General features: G+C 45.9%; 1 protein-coding gene and 1 pseudogene across 1 annotated transcript in view; both read left to right on the forward strand.

Annotated features, from left to right (window-relative positions):
* The first annotated feature begins 1137 nt into the window (after window positions 1-1137).
* Window positions 1138-8747, forward strand: LOC108532423 (MKI67 FHA domain-interacting nucleolar phosphoprotein pseudogene; annotated as a pseudogene).
* A 3096-nt stretch (window positions 8748-11843) lies between these two features.
* CUNH19orf84 (chromosome unknown C19orf84 homolog) overlaps window positions 11844-14145 on the forward strand; it is a 6795-nt gene continuing 4493 nt past the window's right edge. The window contains exon 1 of the mRNA XM_017876448.1: window positions 11844-12063. The gene's annotated coding sequence lies outside the window, so the exon portion shown is untranslated. The remainder of the gene's footprint in view (window positions 12064-14145) is intronic.

The following is a 14145-nucleotide window of genomic DNA, read 5'->3' on the forward strand; positions in this document are numbered from 1 at the left end:
GGGTTCACGCCATTCTCCTGCCTCAGCCTCCAAAGTAGCTGGGACTACAGGCGCCCGCCACCACGCCCGGCTAGTTTTTTGCATTTTTTTAGTAGAGACGAGGTTTCACTGTGTTAGCCAGGATGGTCTCGATCTCCTGACCTCGTGATCCACCCGTCTCGGCCTCCCAAAGTGCTGGGATTACAGGCTTGAGTCACCGCGCCCGGCCAATTCCCACACTTTTATCAACAGCCTCCAGCTCTAGAGAGCACCACATTTATTTTGTCTTGAATTTTTTTTTTTTTTTTTTTTTTTGAGACGGAATCTCACTCTGTTTTCCAGGCTGGAGTGTACTGGCATAATCTCAGCTCACTGCAACCTCCGCCTCCCAGGTTCAAGAGATTCTCCTGCCTCAGCCTCCTGAGTAGCTGGGATTGCAGGCATGCACCACCACACCACCACGCCTGACTAATTTTTGTATTTTTTCTTAGTAGAGACAGGGTTTCACCATGTTGGCCAGGGTGGTCTCAAACTGCTGACCTCGTGATCCATCCACCTCAGACTCCCAAAGTGCTGGGACTACAGGTATGAGCCACTGTGCCCGACCTTAAATTTTTTTGGTAGATATGGGGTCTTGCTTTGTTGCCTATGCTGATCCCAAATTCCTGGCCTCAAGCAGGCCTCCTGCCTCAGCTATCCAGGAGACTAGGATGACAGGAGTGAGCCACCACACCCAGCCTACATCTATTGTTCCCAGACATCTGTATGTGGACATCCTGCAAGCACCTCAACATGTCCAAAACACATGCATTTTCCTCCCATGCTCTCCTAAATGCTCTCAGCCTGAAAGCCCTTCTTCCCCTTGTATCCTTGATCTTAGCTTACCATGCTACCACTGCCCAAACTCAAAATCTTACAGACAACCCTGACTTGTCCCTCACCCCACATATTGGCAACTCCCAGCCATTCTCCCTCCCAAATATCAGGTGGTGCTGCCTCCTCCACCCTCCCAGCTGCCACTGATCCTGATATTCCATCACTTGGACTGTGTATACATATGTATGTTAAAAGCATAGATCCCCGTTTTTTGCCTCAGGGGAGGTGGGAGCCTGACGTTTCTGGAAGTACTGTGTGGAGTTAGTGTCAGCCGCTTTTGGCATGGCAGCTTCCTCTGGCCCGGCTGGGATCTCGTTGCTTAACCCACAGGAAGACGTCCAGTTTCAAAAGGAGGTGGTGCAGGTTTTCAAGTGCATAACCCAGCAAAAAAAAAACAAGAACAACTTACTCCTGGAGTAGTCTACATGTGCCACCTACCTAACCTACTTAACGAAACCCAGATCTGTTCATACTTCTCCCAGTTTGGCACTGTGACGCAGTTCAGGCTGTCCAGAAGTAAAACGACTGGAAACAGCAAAGGCTATGTGCATTTGTGGAGTTTGAGTCTGAGGATGTTGCCAAGATAGTTGCTGAAACAATGAACAACTACCTGTTTGGTGAAAGACTCGTGGAGTGTCATTTTATGTCACCTGAAAAAGTACATAAAGAACTCTTTAAAGACTGGAATATTCCATTTAAGCAGCCATCAAATCCATCAGCGAAATGGTATAATCAGAATTGGACACTAACACAAAAGCTACAGACGGAGTGATTTAAAAAGAAAGAAAAATTACTCAGGAAGAAATTAGCTGGCTGGGCACGGTGGCTCACACCTGTAATCCCAGCATTTTGGGAGGTTGAGGCAGGTGAATCACCTGAGGTCAGGTGTTGGGGAAAAGCTGAGTGTTGGGAAAAAGGCTGAGGCAGGGCTTGCATGTCTGACATAATGTAAAAGAGTCTTGGAACATGTCCGGGATCCAGGGTCTAAAACCCCTCGTGACCTTTGGAACACCAAGCTCTGAGCTAAAGGGTGGAAGGCTGCCCTGCTGCACCATAATCTAAGCCCAGGGCATAAAGCCCCTCATGGCTTGGATGGAATCCAGGGCTCAGGGCATGAAACCCCTCGTGGCCTCTGGAATGTGTCTAGACTCGCTGGCTCCTTGCTTCTAGCATTCCTAGGCCCATGGATCGATTGTATCTTAAACTAGAAGAACATGTTTCCCATTATCTTAAGTAACAGAACATGTTCCATATGCTTCAAAGAAAATGTTAAACCATCACAGCTGTAAATCATGTGCTTGATGCACTGCTTTCTTTCAACCCCCACATCCTTACCACCTGCTTCTTTGTTTGATCATCAATAAACAGTGCACACTTCCAGAGCTTGGGGCCTTTGCAGCCTCCATACTAGCACTGGCTCCCTGGACCCACCTTATGCACTCTTAACTTGTCTTTTCTCATTCCTTTGACTCTTCCGGACTTTGTAGCCCCCATGGCCTGGTGCTGGGTCTGATCACCCCAACATTCCTGGCACCCAACGTGGGGCAACGAAAACCCCAGTGAAGGAACGCTAGAGCATGTGAAAGTGGAGGAGGTATCATCAGAGGACACCAAGGACGACTGAAAGAAGCTCGGTGGGAAAGCTGAGCACTCAGGAGAACCAGGGTAACAATCGGACAAAGTGAAAGCAAGTATTCTACTTATTTGAATTTCTTAAAGCATTTATTACAAAGAGGGGCAGTGAAAGTTAGTACTCAAAATTTGTTATCACTCTTTAGTACAGTAAAGCAGTTTTGCCCATGGTTTCCAGAACAAGGGACTATGGAGTTGGATGAATGGGAGAGAATTCACAGAGATTTTAAAAAGGCGTATAAAGAGGGAGCAAAAATTCCAGTTTCCGTTTGGTCAATGTGGGCGCTAATAAAGGCAGCTCTTGAGCCATTTCAAACAGATGATGAGGCAGATTCAGATGAGGAAAAGGAGAACGAGTGTAAAAAAACTAACTTCAGATTCTGAATGCAAGGAGCAAAAACGAGAAGAGGTTAAAGAAGGTGAAACTGAAAAAGGTATATTTTATTAGCCTGTCAGCTCCACCTGCTGAATTAAGTGAATGGCCACCTCCTCCCTTTCCCCTTAATGGGTGAGAAAGTGAATTAGCTGTAAAACTTACTGCTCCTGTACCTGCAATGTTAAAACCTGGAGCAATTTGAATAGAATACAAAATTCTATTCAAAACTAGAGCAAGCAGGGTGCGGTGGCTCACGCCTGTAATCACAGCACTTTGGGAAGCCAAGGCAGGCAGATCACGAGATCAGGAGATCGAGACCATCCTGGCTAACATGGTGAAACCCCGTCTCTACTAAAAATACAAAAAAATTAGCCGGGCATGGTGGTGTGCGCCTGTAGTCCAGCTACTTGGGAGGCTGAGGCAGAAGAATTGCTTGAACCTGGGAGGTGGAGGTTGCAGTGAGCCAGGATTGTGCCACTGCACTCCAGCCTGGGTGACAGAGCGAGACTCTGTCAAAAAAAAAAAAAGAAAAAAAGCTAGAGCTGAGGGAGACCTTGAAGCATGGCAATTTCCAGTTACTATAATACAGCAAGGAGGACAGACTATAACTAATTGGGTCACTTTTCCTTTTAGGTTACTGAAGGAATTTAAGTAAGCCATTAGTCAATATGGGCAGAACTCTCCTTTTGTGCAAACTTTGTTACAAAATGTGGCTCTTGATAATAGGTTAATACCATATAATTGGGATACTTCAACAAAATCTGTTCTCACTCCATCTCAGTATTTACAGTTTAAAACCTGGTGGGCCGATGAAGCTCAAACTCAGGCAATGGAAAACACACAAACGCAGCCACCTGTGCCTGTTTCCTTTGAACAGTTAATGGGAGTTGGCCCTAATTGGGGCAGATTAGAAAATCAAGCAGTAATGGAGGATGTTGCCTGAAGGGGTGGCCTGCCCCTCCACACCTGTGGGTGCTTCTCGTTAGGTGGAACGAGACACTTGAGAAAAAGAATAATACACAGAGACAAAGTATAGAGAAAGAAAAGCGGGGCCTAGGGGACCGGTGCTGTGCTTACAGAGGACCCACACCGGCACCAGTCCCTGAGTTCCCTCAGTATTTATTGCTCAAAAGATAAGGGAGTAAATCAGCAGTAAGACATACAGATACACGGAGATGTTCCATTTACCCAGGGACGGGCAGGAGACAGATGTTTTTCTTTTACTGAGATTTAAGAGAATGGTACTGACCTTCAACCACAAGCAGGCTTTAAGCATTTGCCTAACAAAGCACATTCCTTACAGCCCAAAATCTTTTCAACCTTAATTACCACAGCGATGTCTCTAGCAAGGACAGGATTGGGGGTAGAGTCACAGATTAACAGCATCTCAAATACAGAGCCAAATGGAGTCTCTTAAATTTACTTCTTTCTATATAAACACAGTAACAGGCTGACCTCTCTTTTCCCCACAGTTGCCATTGTTCAACTGCGCTCTGTGCGCTTACGGGCATGGGAAAGTATAAATGTTACAGGGGAAAAACATCCTTCTTTCAGATCTGTCCAACAAGGACCTAAAGAACCATATATTGTTTTTATTGCTTGGCTCCAAGAGGCTGTGTATAAAGACATAACTGATAAAACACCTCAGGATGTGGTAACACAGCTTCCTGCATATGATAATGCTGATGCAGAATGTCAAACCGCTATCAGACCTATGAGACGAAGGCTCATTCGGCTGACTATATTGGGGCTTGCGATGGTATTGGAGGTAACTTGCATAGGGCTACTCTTTCAGCTCAGGCTATGGCTGGATTGAAAGTAGGAAGGCCCCGTTTCTCAGGCTCTGGCTTTAATTATGGGCAATCTGAATACACAAAAAAGGAATGTAGAAAAGGAAAATAAAAAGGCTGGGCAAGATATATGGTGGAGGGATGCACATACAAAGAGCTGGGGAAAAGGAAAGATAATTATATGGGGAAGAGGATTTGCTTGTGTCTCTCCAGGTGACAATCAGGTACCTGTGTGAGCCACAGCCTCTAGTGGACCCACCTGTACAGTGCAAATTGAAGGCTTGAGGATTGCTTTTTTGCTATACTGTTGCACAAGAAGGATAAGCCTCGATTTGATTTTTCTATGCCTTCTGTTAGAAGGGGCCTGTTTCTCATTATCAGTGGAAAGCTTTACCCCATGGTAATTAATCAAAGAGGCAGAAGCTGAGTTACAGCTTATAGAACAAATGCTTCAGCAATGGCATACCTCCCAGCTACAGCCACAAAAGTTTTTGCTTCTGTTTCGCTAGATTTACTAACATGGGTTTGAGGGTATGCTTGTGTTTTTTGCAGGAGATAAACAAATGTGTGGATGCCCTCAAGATGTGTACGACCATGGAATGGGAGACTGGCGGGACCAATGGATCCCAACCAAGGACCTGGTTCCCCCAGTACAAGCCATGAGCCAGTTTAAATCTGAATGAGAAGATGGAACGAGGACCAACCAGAGTCAGGCTGACATCAACCCCCATAACATGGGGACAGATCAAGAAAACCACACAGGAAGCTGAGAAACTGCTGGAGCACCAGGGTTTTACCTTTTGCTGGGATTCAGAGGTACAACAGATGCTTAACGGACCAATGCTTTCTGACTGAGCTCCTCTCTACCTGAATACAAGGCACCTTAATAGTTAGGCAGGAATATCGTCGCCCCTATTCAGCATGAAGAAGTTGCGGAAGATGGACCTTCATCCTTCTGCAACCCTTAGGATTAAGGATCCTCCTGTAAATGGGAAAGGGGAAATATGTAAGAAGCATTCAAACCAGAGTGACTCCATTTTGAATAAGGGCCAATGCATCCTAATGAGGAAGGGATGAAAAAAATGAATATATCTATAAGATATAAATATCCCCCATATGCCTGGGACCTGTTGTTGGACGCTTACAGATTGACACACAGGCCTGGTTGGCAGTAGTCCCCGGAAAATATAAATCGCAGGCTGCTTTGCATGTGATTTGGGGGCATAGTTTAAAATATAATTATTCCAGTCCTAAAACTCTGAAGTTCCATCCGAATAAGCTCGAATGGGAGCAAAACAAAGTTACATTTGAAGGTGTGGATGCTCGAACTTGGGAAGATTGTATAGTAAGACTGAGGTACTACAAAATAACTCCTGTGGAATCATCATTGATTAGTCCCCGAAGGGGATCTTTAAGGAAAATTGCACTGGAAAGCCTTCCTGTAGAACAAATGTAGTAAACCAGTAGAACTGCTGGCAAAGGAATCATACAAAGTATGTTCGGACAGAAGCTAATGCCCCTATCATGTGGAGTCCTGCTGGCATTGTTGCCCCTAGTCCAAAAATGGTATCTCCTGCCATAGGACAGGAACATTCTAAATTATGGAAATTAGCTATGGCTCAAAGTTCAATCAAAAGTTGGGAGGGTAAATATAAAAGGTATAGGGGGAGGGAGGTAAAAATAAATATGCTCTCTCTTTTCTTTCCAATAGGACCCTTTGGAATCAGAGTTGTGTTCAGCCACCTTTTATGCTAGCAATAGGAAATGTTACCAACTTTTAATAAAAATCAGACTATCCTGATAATTAAAGCCAGAGAAGGAGTTTGGATCCCTCTATCTCTAAATAGAACATGGGAGGCATCATCCTCCATTCATATTGTAACTAAGATCCTTAAAAAACTCTTATCCCAAAGATTTATAGTTGCTCTTATATTTGCTATAACTGGCCTCATTGCTGTTACTACTACTGCTGCAGTAGCTAGTGTGGCTTTACATTCATCTGTGCAAACTGCTTATTTGTCAATAAGTGGCAAAAGAATTCCACAAAATTATGGAACTCCCAAGCTCAAATAGATCAAAAAATAGTTAACCAAATTAATGATCTCCATCAGACAGTGACTTGGATGGCAGATCGTATTATGAGTTTAGAAAGTAGAATTCAGCCGGGCACGGTGGCTCAAGCCTGTAATCCCAGCACTTTGGGAGGCCGAGACGGGTGGATCACGAGGTCAGGAGATCGAGACCATCCTAGCTAACACGGTGAAACCCCGTCTCTACTAAAAAAATGCAAAAAACTAGCTGGGTGAGGTGGCAGACGCCTGTAGTCCCAGCTACTCCGGAGGCTGAGGCAGGAGAATGGCGGGAACCCGGGAGGCGGGGCTTGAGTAGCGTGGATATCTGGCCCCGCCCCACGCCCGGGGAACAGAGGAAGATTCGGCAGAAAGAAAAGAAAAAAAAAGTAGAATTCAAATGCAATGTGACTGGAATACATCTGACTTTTGTATTACTCCTCATAGTTACAATGAGACAGAACATCCATGGGAAAAGGTTAAATGCCATCTAGAGGGTAGAGAGGAAAATCTTACCCTCAATACCATAAAACTAAAAGAACAGGTTTTTGAAGCCCCTCAGGCTGACTTAGCCCTGCTCCTTGGAACTGATATTTTGAACAAGACAGCCAATGGGTTGTCTGCAATCGATCCTCTCAAATGGATTAAGGCCATTGAAAGTTCTACACTTGCAAATTCTGTTCTAATAATTATGTGCTTGTGCTGTCTCCTTTACTCTACAGATGCAGAAGCCGCCTCTGGAGAGAAAGCCGCCATCGAGAACAAGCAATGATAGCTGCGGCGGTTTTACAAAAAAGAAAAGGGGGGCATGTTGGGGAAAAGCTGAGTGTTGGGAAAAAAATTGAGGCAGGGCTTGCTAGTCTGATATAAAAAGAGTCTTGGAACATGTCCAGAGTCCAGGGTCTAAAACCACTCGTGGCCTTTGGAACAGCAAGCTCTGTGCTAAGGGTGGAAGGCTATCCTGCTGCACCATAATCTAAGCCCAGGGCATAAAGCCCCTCGTGGCTAGGATGGAATCCAGGGCTCAGGGCATGAAACCCCTCCTGGCCTCTGGAATGTGTCTAGACTTGCTGGTTCCTTGCTTCTAGCATTCCTGGGCTCATAGATCGATTGTATCTTAAGCTAGAAGAACATGTTTCCCATTATCTTAAGTAGCAGAACATGTTCCATATGCTTCAAAGAAAATGTTAAACCATCACAGCTGTAAATCATGTGCTTGATGCACCGCTTTCTTTCAATCCCTACATCCTCACCACCTGCTTCGTTTGATCACCAATAAATAGTGCACACTTCCAGAGCTCGGGGCCTTTGCAGCCTCCACACTAGCGTTGGCCCCCTGGACCCACCTTATGCACTCTTAACTTGTCTTTTCTCATTCCTTTGACTCCACTGGACTTCATAGCCCCCACGGCCTGGTGTTGGGTCTGATCACCCCAACAGTCAGGAGTTCGAGACCAGCATGGCCAACATGGTGAAACACTGTCTCTACTAAAAATACAAAAATTAGCCAGGCATGGTGGAAGGCACCTGTAATCCCAGCTACTTGGAAGACTGAGGCAGGATAATTGCTTGAACCTGGGAGGCAGAGGTTGCAGTGAGCCAAGATTGGGCCACTGTACTCCAGCCTGGGCGACAGAGCAAGATTCAATCTCAAAAAAAAAAAAAAGAAAAAGAATTAGCTAAAAAATGAATTATGATTTTCCTTCTTTGATTTTCCAGAAAACAGAAAGTCTTTCAAAAACCAATTGTCAGACATCTACAAAAGGCCAGGGTTTACATAAGAAGAAAAAGGTTTTAGGCACTCTTGACACTCCTGAGAAGACTGTGGATATCCAGGGTCTCACACCAGTTTGTACACCAGCATTTTTGGAGAGACAAAAATCTGAAGTGGCTGAAATGAATGACAATGATGAAGATAATGAAATCGTTTTCAAACAGTCCCTATGCTATGTAAAATAAGAAACACAAGAGACTCAAACACCTATACATTCATGGAAAAAAAGATGAAGAAAAAGCAATCCATGATTTTCAATGTATTACATATAATATTTCTTCTGAAAAATATAATATTTTCATGAGAGGACTTTGTGTTTTACCAGGTACAATGAAATGCAACCCTTGACAAGATTTTCAGAGGTAAAATACACTGTTTGGTCAAGTTAAGGAAATAATCTGTAATTTTGGATTGCCTGCCCTTGGCTGAAATACAGGGGTGCATACCAGCTTGCACTGGCTCGGCTGACATTGCCTCTTTGTCCTAGCCTCTAGTTTTCTTTTCATATTTCATAGCTCTCCTTAGTTACTCTACCTGAGTAGAAAGTTGACCACTAACTGCGGGTTTAAATACTAAACTGCAGCTTTTTTCTTTTTTTCTTTTTTTGGAGACGAAGTCTTGCTCTGTCACCCAGGCTGGAGTGCAGCGGCACAATCTCGGCTCACTGCAAGCTCCGCCTCCCAGGTTCACGCCATTCTCCTGCCTCAGCCTCCCAAGCAGCTGGGACTACAGGCGCCTGCCACTATACCCAGCTAACTTTTTTACATTTTTCGTAGAGATGGGGTTTCACCATGTTAGCCAGGATGATCTCGATCTCCTGACCTTGTGATCCACCTGCCTTAGCTCCCAAAGTGCTGGGATTACAGGTGTGAGCCACCGCGCCTGGCCTCTTGCAGCCTTTTTCTATCACCAGCAGATAAAGACCACCAATCTGGTTTGTCCATCTACATGGTTTGTCAGGAACATTTAACTCAAGAGGGTGCTTTAGATTTCAACATCAGATGGCTGAAGCTGGAAAGTAAATTATATATAGTGTGAGAAGACAGTTCCAGTTTTTTGTTTTGTTTTGTTTTGAGACAGAGTCTTGCTCTGTTGCCCAGGCTGGAGTGCCAAGGCATGATCTCGACTCACTGCAACCTCCGCCTCCTGGGTTCAAGTGATTATCCTGCCTCAGCCTCCCCAGTAGCTGGGATTACAGACACGTGCACCACCACACCTGGCTAGTTTTTGTATTTTTAGTAGAGACAGGGTTTCAACATGTTGGTGAAGCTGGTCTCAAACTCCTGACCTCGTGATCCACCCACCTCGGCCTCCCAAAGTTTACAGGCGTGAGCCACCGCACCCAGCCCAGCAGTTCCAGTTTTAGCATAGATTTGCTTATGTGTTAGTTCAAATTTTAATAGAGATTCAAAATGACTCATTTTACCAATAATGTTAAATTAGTTTTCGTTGGGCTAGCATGGATTCATAACCACCATTTTATACTAGCATCATCAGTGAGGAATTGTATTTCAAGGTTCAAACCAAAATGAGCAAATAAACTTTTTTCTACAAAAAAAAAAAAAAGAAATAGCATAGATGCCCACATGCCATGGGGCTTAATGAGAACAAGCTCCACGCTGAGCCTTTTACATACACCATCATATTTGAATGTCATAGCAACTCTGAGACAAGTGTTCTTGCTCAGCTCCCGAGTGAAACTGAAGCTCAGAGAGGCTAAGCAAATTACCCAAGGTGACTCAGCTTTTCAGGGGCAGAGCCAGTATGTGACATCAGTCAAGCATGTCAGTTGGACTCCACGCCCATGATCTCAACACTTCCTGTACTTCCTCTCATTGTGGCAATGAAGAATTAGGGCTTAGGCCGGGTGTGGTGGTTCACGCTTGTAATCCCCGCACTTTGGGAGGCTGAGGTGGGTGGACCACTTGAGGTCAGGAGTTTGAGATCAGCCTGGCCAACATGGTGAAACCTCGTCTCTACTAAAAATACAAACATTAGCGGGTCCTGGTGGCAGGCACCTGTAATCCCAGCTACTCAGGAGGCTGAGGCAGGAGTATCGTTTGAACTTGGGAGGTGGAGTGTCAGGCCTCTGAGCCCAAGCTAAGCCATCATAGCCCCTGTGACCTGCACGTATACATCTAGATGGCCTGAAGTAACTGACGATCCACAAAAGAAGTGAAAATAGACTTAACTGATGACATTCCACTGCTGTGATTTGTTTCTGCCCCACCCTAACTGATCAATGTACTTTGCCATCTCCCCCACCCTTAAGAAGGTTCTTTGTAATCTCCCCACCCTTGAGTATGTACTTTGTGAGATCCACCCGCTACCCACAAAACATTGCTCCTAACTCCACCGCCTATCCCAAAACCTGTAAGAACTAATGATAATCCCATTACTCTTTGCTGACTCCTTTTTCGGACTCAGCCCGCCTGCACCCAGGTGAAATAAACAGCCTTGTTGCTCACACAAAGCCTGTTGATGGACTCTTCACACGGACGCTGGTGACACGGAGATTGCAGTGAGCCGAGATCCCGCCACTGCACTCCAGCCTGGGCGACAGAGCGAGACTCAGTCTCAAAAAAACAAAAAAAACCAACAAAGGTGACCCCCGAACCTTGACGCCCCGACAACAACAATAAAGGTAATAATAACCTTGACACCTCCACAGGGTTGAGAGGGGAGAAGCTGGGCGAGGTCCTCTAAATGTGGGGAGATTTTAGGGAAGGGAGGCAAAGATGACCTCCTGGACCTAAAAGAGGAGAGAACATGAGGGTAGGAGAGGCATTGAGAGGCGCCCACCTTGCCCTTGGCAGGGTCCCCAAGTAGATGGGATGGAATGAATGGGAAAGAGCAGGGGCCCTAGGATCTCCAGGGACTGAAGGGGATTCGGGGAGGAGGGGGATTTAAGGAAATCTGTGAGCCCGAAGGGAATGGGGAGACCCCGAAGGTCGAATCTTGGAACGTTGAAGGTCTAAAGCCAGTAGGGATAGGGAGTGGAGAGTGAAAGGAAGGGTCTGGTTCTAAGCGGTGGATGGGGCAATGGGGCTCCCCAGTGGACCAAGGAGATGCCGAGACGGATTCTCCCCTCAACAACCCAGTTCCCTCTCTCCCTCCAAGCTCCGCTCCGCATCTCCAGGACTGGGCCAAGTCTCCCGGACGCTGCCAGAATCTCCCCGAACAAGCGCAGACAAAAGTCTCAGCAAAAATGCCTGAAGAAGGCGCAGAAATGCGCTCGCCAACCAGAGGGAGAAGGCGAGGCGGGCGGAGTACGCTGGGTGGGGGATTCAAAAGCGACGCGAGCTCTCTGGCCAATCAGAGCCGAGAATAGTGAGTCGCTTAGCTCAACAAGAAGTGGGTGGGACCCTAACCCATAGCGGCTGGGTTTCCCGACAAATCGGAAGTCTCGCTTCCCCTTACAGAAGTTGATTGGTCGATTTTCAGAACTAGCCTGTCAATTTTGGAAGCTGCGTGAACGGCATTTCCTTAGCGACACAAGGTCCCGCCTCCAGTCTCCTAGCGCCACGGGAGCACAAGCGGCGGACCAGAAAAACCTTAAAGGGCGAGGTACGCGGTAAACGAAGAGGTCAGACCCTGGTTTCCAAATGGCGTCAGATCCTGATCTTAGTAATAGGAGAAGCAACAAAAGAACAAACTAGAACAATCCCATGACGCTAGACTTGAGCAGTAAGCGCCCTCAGCCTCTGGGATTTAAAGTGACCGAATGGATAGACCCTGACTTGAAATCTGAAGATCCGGGTTCTCATCAGTCTCTAGGAAAGAAAAGCAAGCCAGATCTCTTGGCAAAAATCCTATTCCGGCCAGTCACTGGACGACTAACATCGTCCAGCATAGGGCGATCCTGGTGCCTGGGACTTCTCCTTAAAATGCAATGTTGCGGGCCAGGCACGGTGGCCTACCCCTGTAATCCCAGCACTCAAGGCAGGAGGATCACGTGAGGCCAGGAGTTCGAGACCAGCCTGGCCAACATGGGGAAACCCCATCTCTAGTGAAAATACAAAAATTAGCTGGACATGGTGGCGCATGCCTGTAATCGCAGTTACTCGGGAACCTGAGGCAGGAGAATCGCTTGAACCCGGTAGGTGGAGGTTGCAGTGAGCACAGATTGCACCACTGCACTCCAGCCTGGGCGACAGAACAAGACTGTCTCAAATAAATAAATAAATAAATAAATAAATAAATAAATAAAAATTTAAAAATACCCTGTAATCCTAGCACTTTGGAAGGCCCAGGTGGGAAGATTGCTTGAGACTAGCAGTTTAAGACCAACCTGGCCAACACAGAGAGACCTCTTCTCTATTAAAATAAATGATTTTTTAAAATGTGGATTAAATGAGTTCATAGTATTCATTGAAATAGACCTCCAGTCTGGCCAACATAGTGAAGCCCCATCTTTACTAAAAATACAAAAATGAGTGGGGCATGGTGGCGGGCACCTGTAATCCCAGCTACTCAGGGGGCTGAGGCAGGAGAATTGCTTGAACCCGGGAGGTGGAGGTTGCAGTGCGCTGAGACAGCGCCACTGCACTCCAGCCTACGTGACAGAGGGAGATCCTGTCTCAAAAAAAAAAAAAAAAAAAAAGACCTTCATTTTACAAAATAACTTAGTACTCCCCCCAACTCTCAAGGTTGTGAAAAACAAGGAAAGACAGAGAGGGCCACAGGAAAGAGGAGACTAAGGAGAGAGAGTGACTAAATCTAACATGGTAGTCCAGATTGGATCCAGGACCACAAACAAAGGACATTAGTGTAAAAACTGGTAAAATCCAAGTAAAGCCTGCAGTTTACCTAATAGTCCTGCCAGTTTCTTAGTTGTGACTCATGTACCATGTACATTACATGATGACGTAAGATGGCAACATTAGAGGAACTTGAGTCAGGAGTAGAGGAGAACTCTCTCCATTATCTTTGTAACTTTATCTTTGTAACTTTTCTGTAAGTATAAAAGTATTCCAGGTGAGCATGGTGGCCCATGACTGTAATCCCCTGGCACTTTGGGACGCCAAAGCAGGAGGATCTCTTGAACCCAGGAGTTTGAGACCAGCCTGGACAACATTCTGAGATCCTGTCTCTATAAAATAAGGCACCCCGTGTGGTGGTGTGTGCCTGTGGTCCCAGCTACTCGGGAGGCTGAGGTAGGAGGATGGTTTGGGCCCAGGAGGTTGAGGCTGCAGTGAGCCATGATCACACCACTGCACTCCAGCCTGGGTGACAGAGGGGGACCCTGTCTCAAAAAAAACACACAAAAAAGTATTGCAAAATAAAGCACGTATTTAAAAATATAAAGACCTATGCCACTCCTCTTAGCTGATTCTTTTCCAGTCCCTGAATCACTACGTTTGTTTTACTTTCAGAAGCTGTTCCCTCCCCAGGAATATTCAACTTCCAGTCTTCCAGTACCTTCCTACAACAGCCTTCCCTAACCATCTTATCTACTTGATTTTTTTTTTTTCTTTTTTGAGATGAAGTTTCACTCTGTAGCCCAGACTAGAGTGCAATGGTGCGATCTCAGCTCACTGCAACCTCCACCTCCCGGGCTCAAGTAATTCTCCAGCCTCAGCCTCCCAAGTAGCTGGGATTACAGGCATGCCTTACCATGCCAGGCTACTTTTGTATTTTATTTTATTT

Source organism: Rhinopithecus bieti, unplaced genomic scaffold, assembly GCF_001698545.2.
Source record: "Rhinopithecus bieti isolate Rb0 unplaced genomic scaffold, ASM169854v2 scaffold_10264, whole genome shotgun sequence".
NCBI classification, from domain to species: Eukaryota; Metazoa; Chordata; class Mammalia; order Primates; family Cercopithecidae; genus Rhinopithecus; species Rhinopithecus bieti.